Here is an 11,679-nt window from a genome sequence, read left to right as displayed (position 1 = left end):
CACCCACTCCACCCCCATATGCTGTTTCGTGTAACTTGGATAGTGTTATGAGGAAATTAGGCCAGGTGGTAATAAACAGAAGCTATTTATATTTATGTCTACCTTGAAAATTATAGACTTTTCTGTATAAAGAAGGTGAGTTGAAGAACACAATCGTAGAAGCACCTTTGGAAGAATAGTAATTGGCAGACCATTTCCATGAATAAATGGGTATTCACATGGGTTTGCTACCTTGATAACCAGGAATACTATTTAAAGTGATTCAGAAGGTAAAACAAAAAAAAAGAGCTATTCTGTTTGCAGTATTATTACAATAAGAAGATTAATATAAAACCAAGAACCATCCAATGTAAAGTGTGTTAGGAGATGCATGACAAGTTTTAACAGGGAATTCATTGATTGGAAGCAAAAAGTGGGTGCAATAGACTTCCAGTCTACTCATCACCATGTTTGAAAAGTCTTATTAAGCAAAGAGCCTGAAAGTCTGCATGTTTCACCTTTTTGTTTATACATCCAGGGTATGCAGGAGTTAAAATATGTAAATACAGCTGACATAGTTAAACTAAGATCACACTATTAAGTAGTTAAAGTGTTGCAGAAAGCAAGTTTGTGACAGTTCAAGAAAAACAGTTCAGAATCACTGAATATTACAAAGTAGATATGATGGTGTTAGAGGAAGGAGGAAGGCAAAAAAATGATGGTGGAGGCTTGGAATGAACAGTAAAGAAAATGATGGACATCTGAGTACCTACAGAAATCTTCAGTCTTCTTTTGAGTCACAGATGGATTGACACATATGATTAATCTATTTAAGTGATATCACGGTTAAAAGTGGCACTAAGAATATAAGTTACTATGTATTTCTAAAGATGATACATAGTAATGTGTTTTACACATGACTATTAAAATAGAATCTAGAAATGTCAAAGGTAAGAGAGAGCCCTAGGAAGATAAGAACTGCCTAGCATGGCAGGAGTATATAGCATGATTTTCCTATTTTGACAGTTAATATTTCACCAGAGATATTCTTTTACTTCAGTTTAATCTCACTAACTGAATATTTACATTTCTTCAGACAGTATGGCTTGTACAGCATGCTTCTTGAGTAACAGTGGAGGGATGTATCCCTGCCTTGCAAACCTGCTGTCGTCTGAGAAACTGAGAACTTGCCTCAGCATGGTATGTGTGAGTTGTGAAACATGAGGATGCATCTTTCTTTTGCACTGCTACTCTACCAGCCATTTCAGCCCAGCTGGCCAAAATGCCTCTATTCTGAAAACACACTTATAAGTAATTTTATGTGTATATTCTGCTGTCAACAGGACTATTGATGATATGGTGTTTGCAGGATTAGGGGGTGTAATTTTATGTGAACCAGTATTATTTGCTTGATCCAAGAAACTTGTTGTCTTCGGACAGTTTTCCTGAAAGCAAGCTCAGGCACTGATTGCCCCCACCCACACTAATTAATGCCTCTTTCTGCTTTTGTCTAATATTAGCTAGGTCTCCACTCAGGAGTTCAGGTAGTCATTCTGTGAGGGGTAAGTCTTCAATGAAAAGGTTTTATTCTATGCAGTAAGAGATGTTCTTCCATGATTCACAATGCAGACATTATTTTTTAGGGATTCGAAATTAACACCTCAAATGGTTTTTTTTTTTTTACTTGCAACAACAGAGGAAAATAGTTTTGTGGGTCTAGGAAATTTGGTTCAAGAATGAAGGAAGTCCTGTCTGATTAGGAACAGCTGAAATTTAATGCCATTTCACGTAGAAATTTGTTACAAAGAAGACCTGAGAGGCTGATATTCTCCTTGTGTGAAACAAAATAGTACTAAGTTGACACAGCTGTAATATTGAAAATGATAGGGGTTTTTCTTCACCTCACACAACTGTAACTCTGGAAATCAACAGTCTCATGGTTGTATTTGAGTAGTTTCCAAGAAATGTCAGAACACAAATATCCCTGATAGTACTGCCTTAAAAAAAAGTGTGTAGATAAAAGTCCACCCCAGGCAGAGAGTATACGGAGAATCTCCACAGTTCTTAAGCAGCCAAAGGGATGAACAGAGAGAAAAAGAAAACAATGACAAAAAGAAGCAACGGATTTCTTAAAACTTAACCTACTACAAAGGTTTAATGACAAAAGTACTTTCATACAATAAAGTTTTTGTTATTTCCCTTTATTTTTATGTTCCTTTACAGTGCTATTTGACAGTGAGAAGGTGATACTAGAGTCTGAGGAAGCAGACCATGCAAGTCTGATTTCAGTTTTCCAAGATGCATGAAGCAGCGCATATTAGTAAAACTACCACCACCAAAAGGCCTGATTTTTTTAATGAACTACTTTAATTGCCTCTTAGGAGGGCAACATTTAAAGGGAATTAAGCAAGTTGCTTTTGTAGTGGCTGCAAGTCATTAAGGTATTTAGCACTCATTATCTCCTTCAGGTTATATGGCAAAGGAGTATGAAAATGCCCCTTGTGCTAACTCTGCATATTGCCAGTCCCTTGCACAAACTGTTTTGGGATATAGACAGTAACCAGAAGCTCTTCATCTTGCCTCTAAGCTCTATCTCCACCTGTAATCCAGATGATAAGACTCCAGCTTGTGGAGAAGGTTGTCATGTTATGGGAGTTATGAATAAAACTCATCTCTAAGAGACCACTTTTACTGTACTTGTAGCTTTTACAGAATCCTAAACTTCATGAGTGGCATAGGGTTTGTTCCACATAAAATTTGCTGAACAAGTTTGAAGCCGGAGCACTGGAACAGGCTGCCCAGAGTGGCTGTGCAGTCTCCTTCTCTGGAGACATTCAAGACCCGCCTGGACACATTCCTGTGTGATCTACTGTAGATGAACCTGCTTTAGCAGATGAGTTGGACAAGATGATCTCCAGAGGTCACTTCCAACCCCAGCCATTCTGTGATTCTGTCACTAACCATTTCCCCTTGGATTATTGGTGCTTCATTTTGCTCCCTGTCCCTGTCTTCCAGCTCAGGGGGCTGTGTACCTGGAGCACAACTGGTCTCACTATGAAAGACTGAGGCAAATAAGACATTTAGTACCTCAGCCATTCCCTTGTCTTCTGTCACTATGTTTCCCTCCAAATCCACCAGAGGATGGAGATTCTCCTTAGTCCTCCTTTTGTTGCTGATGTATTTATAGAAGCATTTTTTGTTCCCTTTGGCATCAGTAGGCAGGCTCAGCTCTAGTTGAGCTTTGCCCCTTCTAATTTTCTGTCTGCATAATTTCACAGTATCCTTGTAGTCCTCCTGAGCTGCCTGCCTCTTCTTCCAAAGGTTATCAATTCTCCTTTTATTCCAGAGTTCCAGCTGAAGCTCTCTGGTGTTGACTTTTTTTTTTTTTTTTTTTTAAATTCAAGCTGGCTACTGACTCTTGTTTTCAGAAAATCTCAGCTCATTTCTCCATTTTATGTTTTTCCTCTTCCAGTGTCTTCTGGTCCTTCCAGTTAGCCTAAATAAAAACAAACTACATCTGTACATTCTCAAGTTTTGTCAAACTCAGCACGTTAGAAATAGATCTAGCATAAACTGACTCATCTAAGAGTATATAATCTTTGCATCATAGCTGTGTAGTTTACCTACCTATCAATATATATGTATATAATAAATATACTAATACCTGTGAAGTGAGCTGAGGTGATTTATTAGGTAGTTTAACCATCCTAGAATGCACAGTCCTAGCAAGAGAGATCTTTGACTTGTGAAGAACAAAGTAAGCTGATCTCTTTTAATGACAAGGTGACCCACTTAGTGGACTAGGGAAAGGCTGTGGATGTTGTGTACTTAGACTTCAGTAAAGCCTTTGATGCTGTTTCCCACAGCATTCTCCTGGAGAAATTGGCTGCTCTTGGCTTGGACAGGCATACTTTTCACTGGGTAAAGAACTGGCTGGATGGCTGAGCCCAAAGAGTTGTGGTGAATGGAGTCAAATACAGTTGGTGGCTGGTCACAGGTGGTGTTCCCTGGGGCTCAGTATTTGGGCCGGTTTTGTTTAATCTCTTTATCAATGATCTGGATGAGGGGATTGAGTGCACCCTCAGTAAATTTGCATAGGACACCAAATTGGCTGGGAGTATTGATCTGCCTGAGGGTAGGAAGGCCACAAAGAGGGATCTGGACCAGCTGGATCATTGGGCTGAGGCCAGTTATACGAGGCCAAATGCCAGGTCCCGCACTTGGGTCACAACAACCCCAGGCAGTACTACAGGCTCGGAGAAGAGTGGCTGGAAAGCTGCCTGGTGGAAAAGGACCTGGGGGTATTGGTCAACAGCCAGCTGAACATGAGCCAGCAGCATCCCCCTGTACTCAGTGCTGGTAAGGTCCCACCTTGAATCCTGTGTTCAGTTTTGGGTCCCTCACTACAGGAAAGACATTGAGGTGCTGGAGAGAGTGCAAAGAAGGGCAATGAAGCTGGTGAGGGGCCTGGAGTACAAGTCTGATGAGGAGCGGCTGAGGGAGCTGGAGCTGTTTAGTCTGGAGAAAAGGAGACTGAGGGATGACTTATCGCTGTCTATAACTACCTGAAAGGAGACTGTAGCATGGAGGGTGTTGGTATCTTCTCTCAAGTAACAAGTGATAGGATGAGACAAAATGTCTCTAACTGTGCCAGGGGAGATTCAGATTGGATATTAGGAAAGATTTCTTCACAGAAAGGGTTGTGAAGCACTGAGACAGGCTGCTCAGGGAAGTGGTTGAGTCACCAAGACATGTAGCTGTGCTGCTAAGGGCCATGGTTTACTGGTGGACTTGGCAGTGCTTGGTTAATGGCTAGACTCAATGATCTTAAGGGTCTTTTCTAACCTGAATTATTCTGTGATTCTAAATTATAAATGAGAAAACATATCTTTGGAGACAGCTTTAAAAGCAAAATCTTCAAACACATGTCTATCTCCTAAACTTACATTTATTTACATATGTTTGTAATTTATACTATGTAGTTAATAGGATATTTTATGAGTTAACAGTAGTATCTGATCCCTTCCCATCAACAGCAGATCAAAGCTTCATCTTGCAAACATTTTCTGAAAAGTAGGTGTTGACACAAGGCAGCATCATTAATTCTGTTATAAGAGCACTCATTGCAGAAACATCCTCATCACCTCATTGTTGCACACATAAAAACTAACGCACAAATGTCTGGCAAGGTTTAGTGCATTTTCACTCCAATAACAAGAAGGTATGCTATGCTATATATATAAGATATATATATCTATGACTGGCATCCTGTACCTCTACTTCCTCTTCAAACTAATACAACTTTTCTATCAACATGTCTTTTAGGAATCTAATATCTTTTAGGAATCTAATAACTTTCAGTTTGCAAAATTGAAAGTTTTAATGTAGTCAACAAATTTGTATGTTGCAGAAAATTAATCTTCACAATCCTGGAACAGAGAACTACTCTTATAAATGGATTAATGGGAAATAATTGGGTTACTTCACAACTATTTTTTGTGCCTCTTTTTCAAAGTAAAATAGTTGTAGAGTCTTGCACTGCTATTGAATCTTGGACAGTTAATTTTGTGAATCAACCATCAAAATGGGAGCAATTCTAAGGAACAATCTATAATATAGGCAGGTCTGACAAATCTGGTTTATGTGGAAAAACATGGTCTCAATACTGCTGCTTGAATTCCATTCTTGGATACAGCAATTGTGTAATGATAACATGTGTCATGGTTTAACCCGAGCTACCAATGCAACCATGATAGCCCCTCACTCACCATCCCTCCTGCGCCCCCAAAATAGGAGAGAGAATTGAAAGGGAAGGGAGAAACTTAGATTGAGATAAACACAGTTTAATAAAATAACAAAATACTAATACATTACTAGTAAATATATATATATAATAGAATAGGAATAGAATATAAGAGATACTTAGGCAATTCCTCATTAACTCCGTCCACACCGAGCAGCCAGGCCCAGGAAGCAGCTCCTGGTCCCAAAAAGCAGAGCCTGAAGAGAGAAAAAGGGAAAGAAGGCAGAAAGGCCAAATTAAATGTCCCGAGCTGAACTCCCCCAGCTCTGACAAAAAGAGTGAAGAAGAATGCACACAAGAGAGACCTACTGCCTGAGAGTGAGACTGGAAGATCCTGACTCTCCTTAAATATGAAGCATAATGCTAATGGGATGGAATACTCTTATTGATCAGTCTGAATGTCAGTCAAGCTCTGCTCCGTCCATGCCCCCCTTCCTCGATGCCTCACACCTGTGGGCAGAGCGCTCAGAATTTTCTTGGGTCTCAGACCGGAACAATTAAAAGCATTAACTCTGTGCTGGGATGTGATCTCTTGTTCTCAAACTAAGTCCAAATAATGACCATGCTAGCTATAAAAAGAAAGATTTCTAACTGCATGAAGAAAATGAACTCATTTTCAGTCAAACCAGCTCAACATGATAAAGAAACCTATAAAGAAAAGTAATAATTTGACTAACTTACTGTTTAAATATGCATTGAGGAGGACTAGAGAGGTGTTTGGATTCAGCTCATACTCCGTTTTCTCAGCCAGAGCCCAAAGGCCTGGGAAGTGCTTGCACAACAGCCAGAGTTCAGGACTAGTGAAAACACAGAAACTCCTACACTCAGGGTATGCAGGACTGTAAGCTCAGCAGACATAATATGTCTACAGGCTACCACTTTGGTAGGCAGTCAAAAATTAATCCGAGCTTGAAAGGAAGTAAAAAAAGAGTGGGAAGTATCCTATTGACTTCTTTCATTCTCTGGGGACACTTCATGAGTGGTTCAAATTAAGCTGAAGCTGTGCTGTTGCCAACTAGTCTTGCCTTCTTTTGACCTTTTGATATGTATTCCTACTGATTAGCCTGTGTTGTGACAATGAAGTTGTGTGGTGAGTTGGAGCTACCTTTCCATCTAAAATGTGTTGGTACAAAATGAGATTTTTTTATTCCAATCAGCATACTGGAAGGGCGTCATAAGAAGAAAAGAGAAAGTTTGGACCACTCCTTTTGACATCGGCTCTGCATTTGGTTCATTTAACTTCAAAACTGCACAAAGTGAAGAATGAAAAAATCTATTTTTGGTCAACATTGTGGATAAATATACCTTCACCATTGTGTCTTTTATTACACTATGCTGAATTTAAAGGAAAGAACAAATGTCTGCACCCCAGAGCAAATGTTTGTAAGACCACATAGTGCTACAAAAAACATTAAGTGTCTTGACCTAATAATGATCAGTTCACTCCAGGTAAGATGCCTAAGAGGGGAACTCAAGATGGTCACAGAACTAGACATACTTTTTTCTTGAACTGGACTAGTCTTTTTTATCTGTAATGAATAGATTGTTGATTATCTTTTAGACATTTAAGGTAATTGTGAAGGTTGATGTGCACAATTTGCAAATATTTACTCCAAGTTATAGTCATCTTTACTTAGGTGCAATTACATCTGTTTTGAAAATAGTGGGCAACATCCTTGTGGAGGTCACCATCACTTCTCTTTTTGATGTCATAAGCAATAAGTTCAAAAATGATATCTAAAATATAGCTGCTTCTGTCAAGGTTGTAGGAAGTTATATGCTTCTGAATAAAAAAATACCTAGTTTTAATGTTTTCTACTGTTACTCTTGAAAAAACATCAGGTAAATGAAAATTACACAACGATTAAATATCAATTTACTTGCATATTTAACTTACCAAACATGTCAATACTGCATGGTTTAATCTAATCTAAATACTATTACTGTTATGCAATTATATTTAGGTCAACTCATACATATTTCAACAACAATAAATAAGGAACCTACACACATAATTACCTGGGAACAGATTTTACAATCATACCGGGAATCCATCAGAATGGTAGGATTTCCATTTACTGCACAACTTATGTTTATATTTTGTCAGTTCAAATTAATTCACTGTTCAAAGGGAAAGATTCACAAACTTTCTATCAAATCCTGTTCTACTGAGTTTCCGTCCTCCAAATGTGAAAACTGTCAAGGACTGCTACTAATGTATAATTACTTTAATGACCCAAAAATAAATAGCAATTCAGGTGATGTGATAGTCTATGCATCAAATCTCTGTCTCATTTATCCTAAGTTGTTTCTCGTAAGGGTATTGTGGTGTATTCAGCATGATACATCATTTTTTTAATACAACACTAGTGCTGAGGGTTACTAATACTATCTCTTTTCCAAGGAGTGTGGAAAAAGGATAAATAGGATTGAATGGTAAGACATTATGGTGGATTGACCTTGGCTAGCTGCTAGATGCCCACCTAGCTGATCTCTCACTTCCCTTCCTCAACAAGACAGCACGAGAAAGTAAGATGGAAGAACTTGTGGGCTGAGATAAAAGCATTTTAACTAGAAAAGCAGAAGCTATACATGGAAACAAAGCAAAAATACGAATTTATTCACTTTTCCCCATCATCAGGCAGATGTCCATCCACTCCCTGGGAAACAAGGCCTCAGCACATGCAGCAGCTGCTACCTAACACCAGCACTATAACCACAAATATTACACCCTCCTCCTCCTTTTCCCCACCTTTTCTTGCTGAACATAACATCACATGGTACAGGATATCCCTTTGGTCAGTTGGGGGCAGCTGTCCTGCCTCTGTCCCCTCCCAAATTCTAGCCCAGCTTCAGCCTGCTGGCTTTTGATGGTAGTGGGGGTTGTTGGGGAGCACTGCTCAGCAACAGCCAAAAGACTGGTGTGTTATTAGTATCAACACTGTTCTAGCCACAAATGCAAAGCACAGCACTATACAGGCTGCTATCTGGAAAGTCAACTCCATCCTAGCACATAAGTACTCTTGTCCTACATTTTGAGTGTCTGCTTAGGCCAGGTTTGATTTGGAATATATTATTGTTATTCAGTGTATGTAATTTCATCTTGTATGTTTGAGAAAACGTGTTTTAGAATACTCTATAAATACAGTTTTATCACAGATGTGCAAGGTATCAAGTCTTTTGGTTTTACAGATAAAAGTGGCATCAAAGGCAGGATGAACAGGCCAGGCTTATAAAATAAATTACATTCAGAAGTATATACAACGAAGAATTCTTAACTTCCTAGTCCCTTTTCCAACTGAAGAACCATCTTTTGTCTAAAAATAGACTACTTACCACATGACTTTTCTTTATTCTGCATAGGATATGTTTATGTGAGCAGGATACTTATATAATGTGTATCTGGTGTTGAGAAATTAACTTTGCAGTGTAGTTTTCATATATTTAAAGAACTGACAGGAAAAAATGATAAAACAATGATACACTTTGTAACATGAGCCAATAAGATGTCTGTGAAACCCTAACTGATTCTGTGAGCATAATATTCTGTTATTCAGGGCTAAAACTTGTCAATTTATTTTCTCCATTGCTATGGCAGCCTTCCTGTCCTACATTAATGTTAATACATTCACCTTTCCATGAAAATGAAAGCCATGTCTGAAGATTGATTTGCAAAATTCAGCTATTCATGTTGTTCACTATGTACTGCCTTTCTTGCCACAGTCAAGCGTGTCAGAAACAAAGTTCTGTTTCATTCCATTTCTACCACCTAAGAAACAGGATAGGAAATTCAACAGAAATCCCATAGATAATGTGGCTAGGAGGGTGGACAGGTTGGTTCTGGCTTAGTGCTAAAGTAGATCTGCAAATGTAAATTCCAGCTCAAATGGTCTTGCCACAGGGACAGAAAGCCGAAGTATGCTTTCTTAACTTCCTAGGGTGTGAGAAGACTGGAGCAGAATGTTCTGCCTCTGGCTGGAGGTAATGTGTCTGCTGAATAAAGCACCACCTTTTTTTATTTTACACTGCTAGAGCAGAGTGCTTCCATTGACTCCTGCAGCATCAGGATTGAATCTCTGTGATGTAAGCATGAATGGCAGGGGCTCAAGGGGCTTTCTATCGTATCTGCAGAAGGTAAGAGCTTATATAATTTTCCTGGGAAAGTCATAAGGAACAAAATGGAACATATTTGTTTGTGAAGACCAAACACTTGAGGACATTGGGCTTCTGGGCGTAAGAGAAAGACAGCAGTTTATGCAGGTGAAGTGTGCCTTGTCTCCCAATATCAGTCACTGATATACTTGTTTCATTGTAGCTGTATACATGGGCATAAGTCTAGGCCTTAATAAAATGGCCTGGTGGCCAGTCACCAGTGTGTTCCCCAGGGCTGTTTTAGGGCCAGTGCTCTTTTATGTTTTTATAAATGACCTGGATGCAGAAGACAAAAGTACATTAAGTAAATTTACTGATGATACTAAATTAGAAGGAACTGTAGACTCTCTCAAGGGCACAGAGGCCTTACAGAGAGATCTGACTAGACAGCTGGGCGATAACCAATGGTATGAAATTTAACAAGAGCAAGTGTCAGATTCTCCATCTGGGATGAGATAATCCCGCTTGCACATACAGGTTGAGGGACAAGAGCCTGGAGAGCAGCCCTGTGGGAAAAGGTTTGGGGTTTGAGTTGGTGGCAAGTTGAACGGGAGCCAACAGTGTCCCCTGGCAGCCGAAAGGGCCAACTGCATCCTGGGGTGCATCAAGCACAGCATTGCCAGACGAATGAGGTTGGTGATTGTGCCACTCTGCTCTGCACTGGTGTGGCCTCACCTTGAGTACTGGGTGCAGTTGTGGCCACCTCAGTATAAGAAGGACATCAGACCACTAGAGTGTGTTCAGAGGAGGGTGACTAAGATGATGAATCGTTTCAAGGACAAGACTTACAGGAGTGGCTAAGGTCACTTGTTTTGTTTAGCTTAGAGAAGGCTGAGGCGTGACCTCATCACAGTCTACAACTTCCTTATAGGTAGGCAGTGGAGGGAGAGATGCTGACCATCTCTGCTGACCAGCAAGAGAACAGAAGGAAGTGGAATGAAGCTGCACCAGGGGAAGTTCAGACTGGACTTTAAGAAAAAGTTCTTTACTGAGATGCTGGTCAGTCACTGGAACAGGCTCCCAGGGAACTGGTCATTACACTGAACCTATAAGAGCATCTTCAAGGAGCATCTGGATGATACTTATAGTCATATGCTTTAGTATTAAGTAGTCATGTAAGGAGCAGGAAATTGGAGTTGATGATCCTTATGTGCCCACTCCAACTTGGGATATTCTATGATTCTATAAGCTTCTAATGGGTAGTTCAAATTTAAACCCTGGAAGACTAACATTTCTTTTCAAAACCAACCTTAATTTTAAAAGAGGAGGATGTGACTTGGTCTTAGCAATTTAAGCCCCCTTAAATATAGTGTCATGTTTATCAATGTTGCAGTCACTACTGTTTCAGAAAAGACATCAGTCTAGACCACACTGCCATGTTTAAACCTGTTTCTATCTACATACAAACAGCTTCTTACAAAAAGCCTGAGAAAGCTGCTCCAGATGATAGCGGCCATCAAAATGCAAGTGGCCAATCTTTTGAAATGATAGGTGAGAACAGGATTAGCATTAACGAGTAATCTCCCGCTTCTCAAGCCAAAGCTCCATTGTTGTCCAAAGAAAAACCCTCCAATCTGTATTTCTAGGAAATACATTTGAACACAATGGAATAATTGTTTTTATTTCAAGACAACACAATGCATCAACTAATTTCTGTTGCAAATTTTGGTCCCACATCAAGCCTGAAGGTTCCAGTAAGAGCTGGCTGAGTTTTCCAGAAGAATATTTCTCGAAGAAGTGGGGAT

Source organism: Streptopelia decaocto, assembly GCF_964273445.1.
Source record: "Streptopelia decaocto genome assembly, chromosome: Z".
Classification (NCBI taxonomy): Eukaryota; Metazoa; Chordata; class Aves; order Columbiformes; family Columbidae; genus Streptopelia; species Streptopelia decaocto.
The sequence above is the reverse complement of the archived record's forward strand: the minus strand, read 5'-3'. Positions refer to the sequence as shown.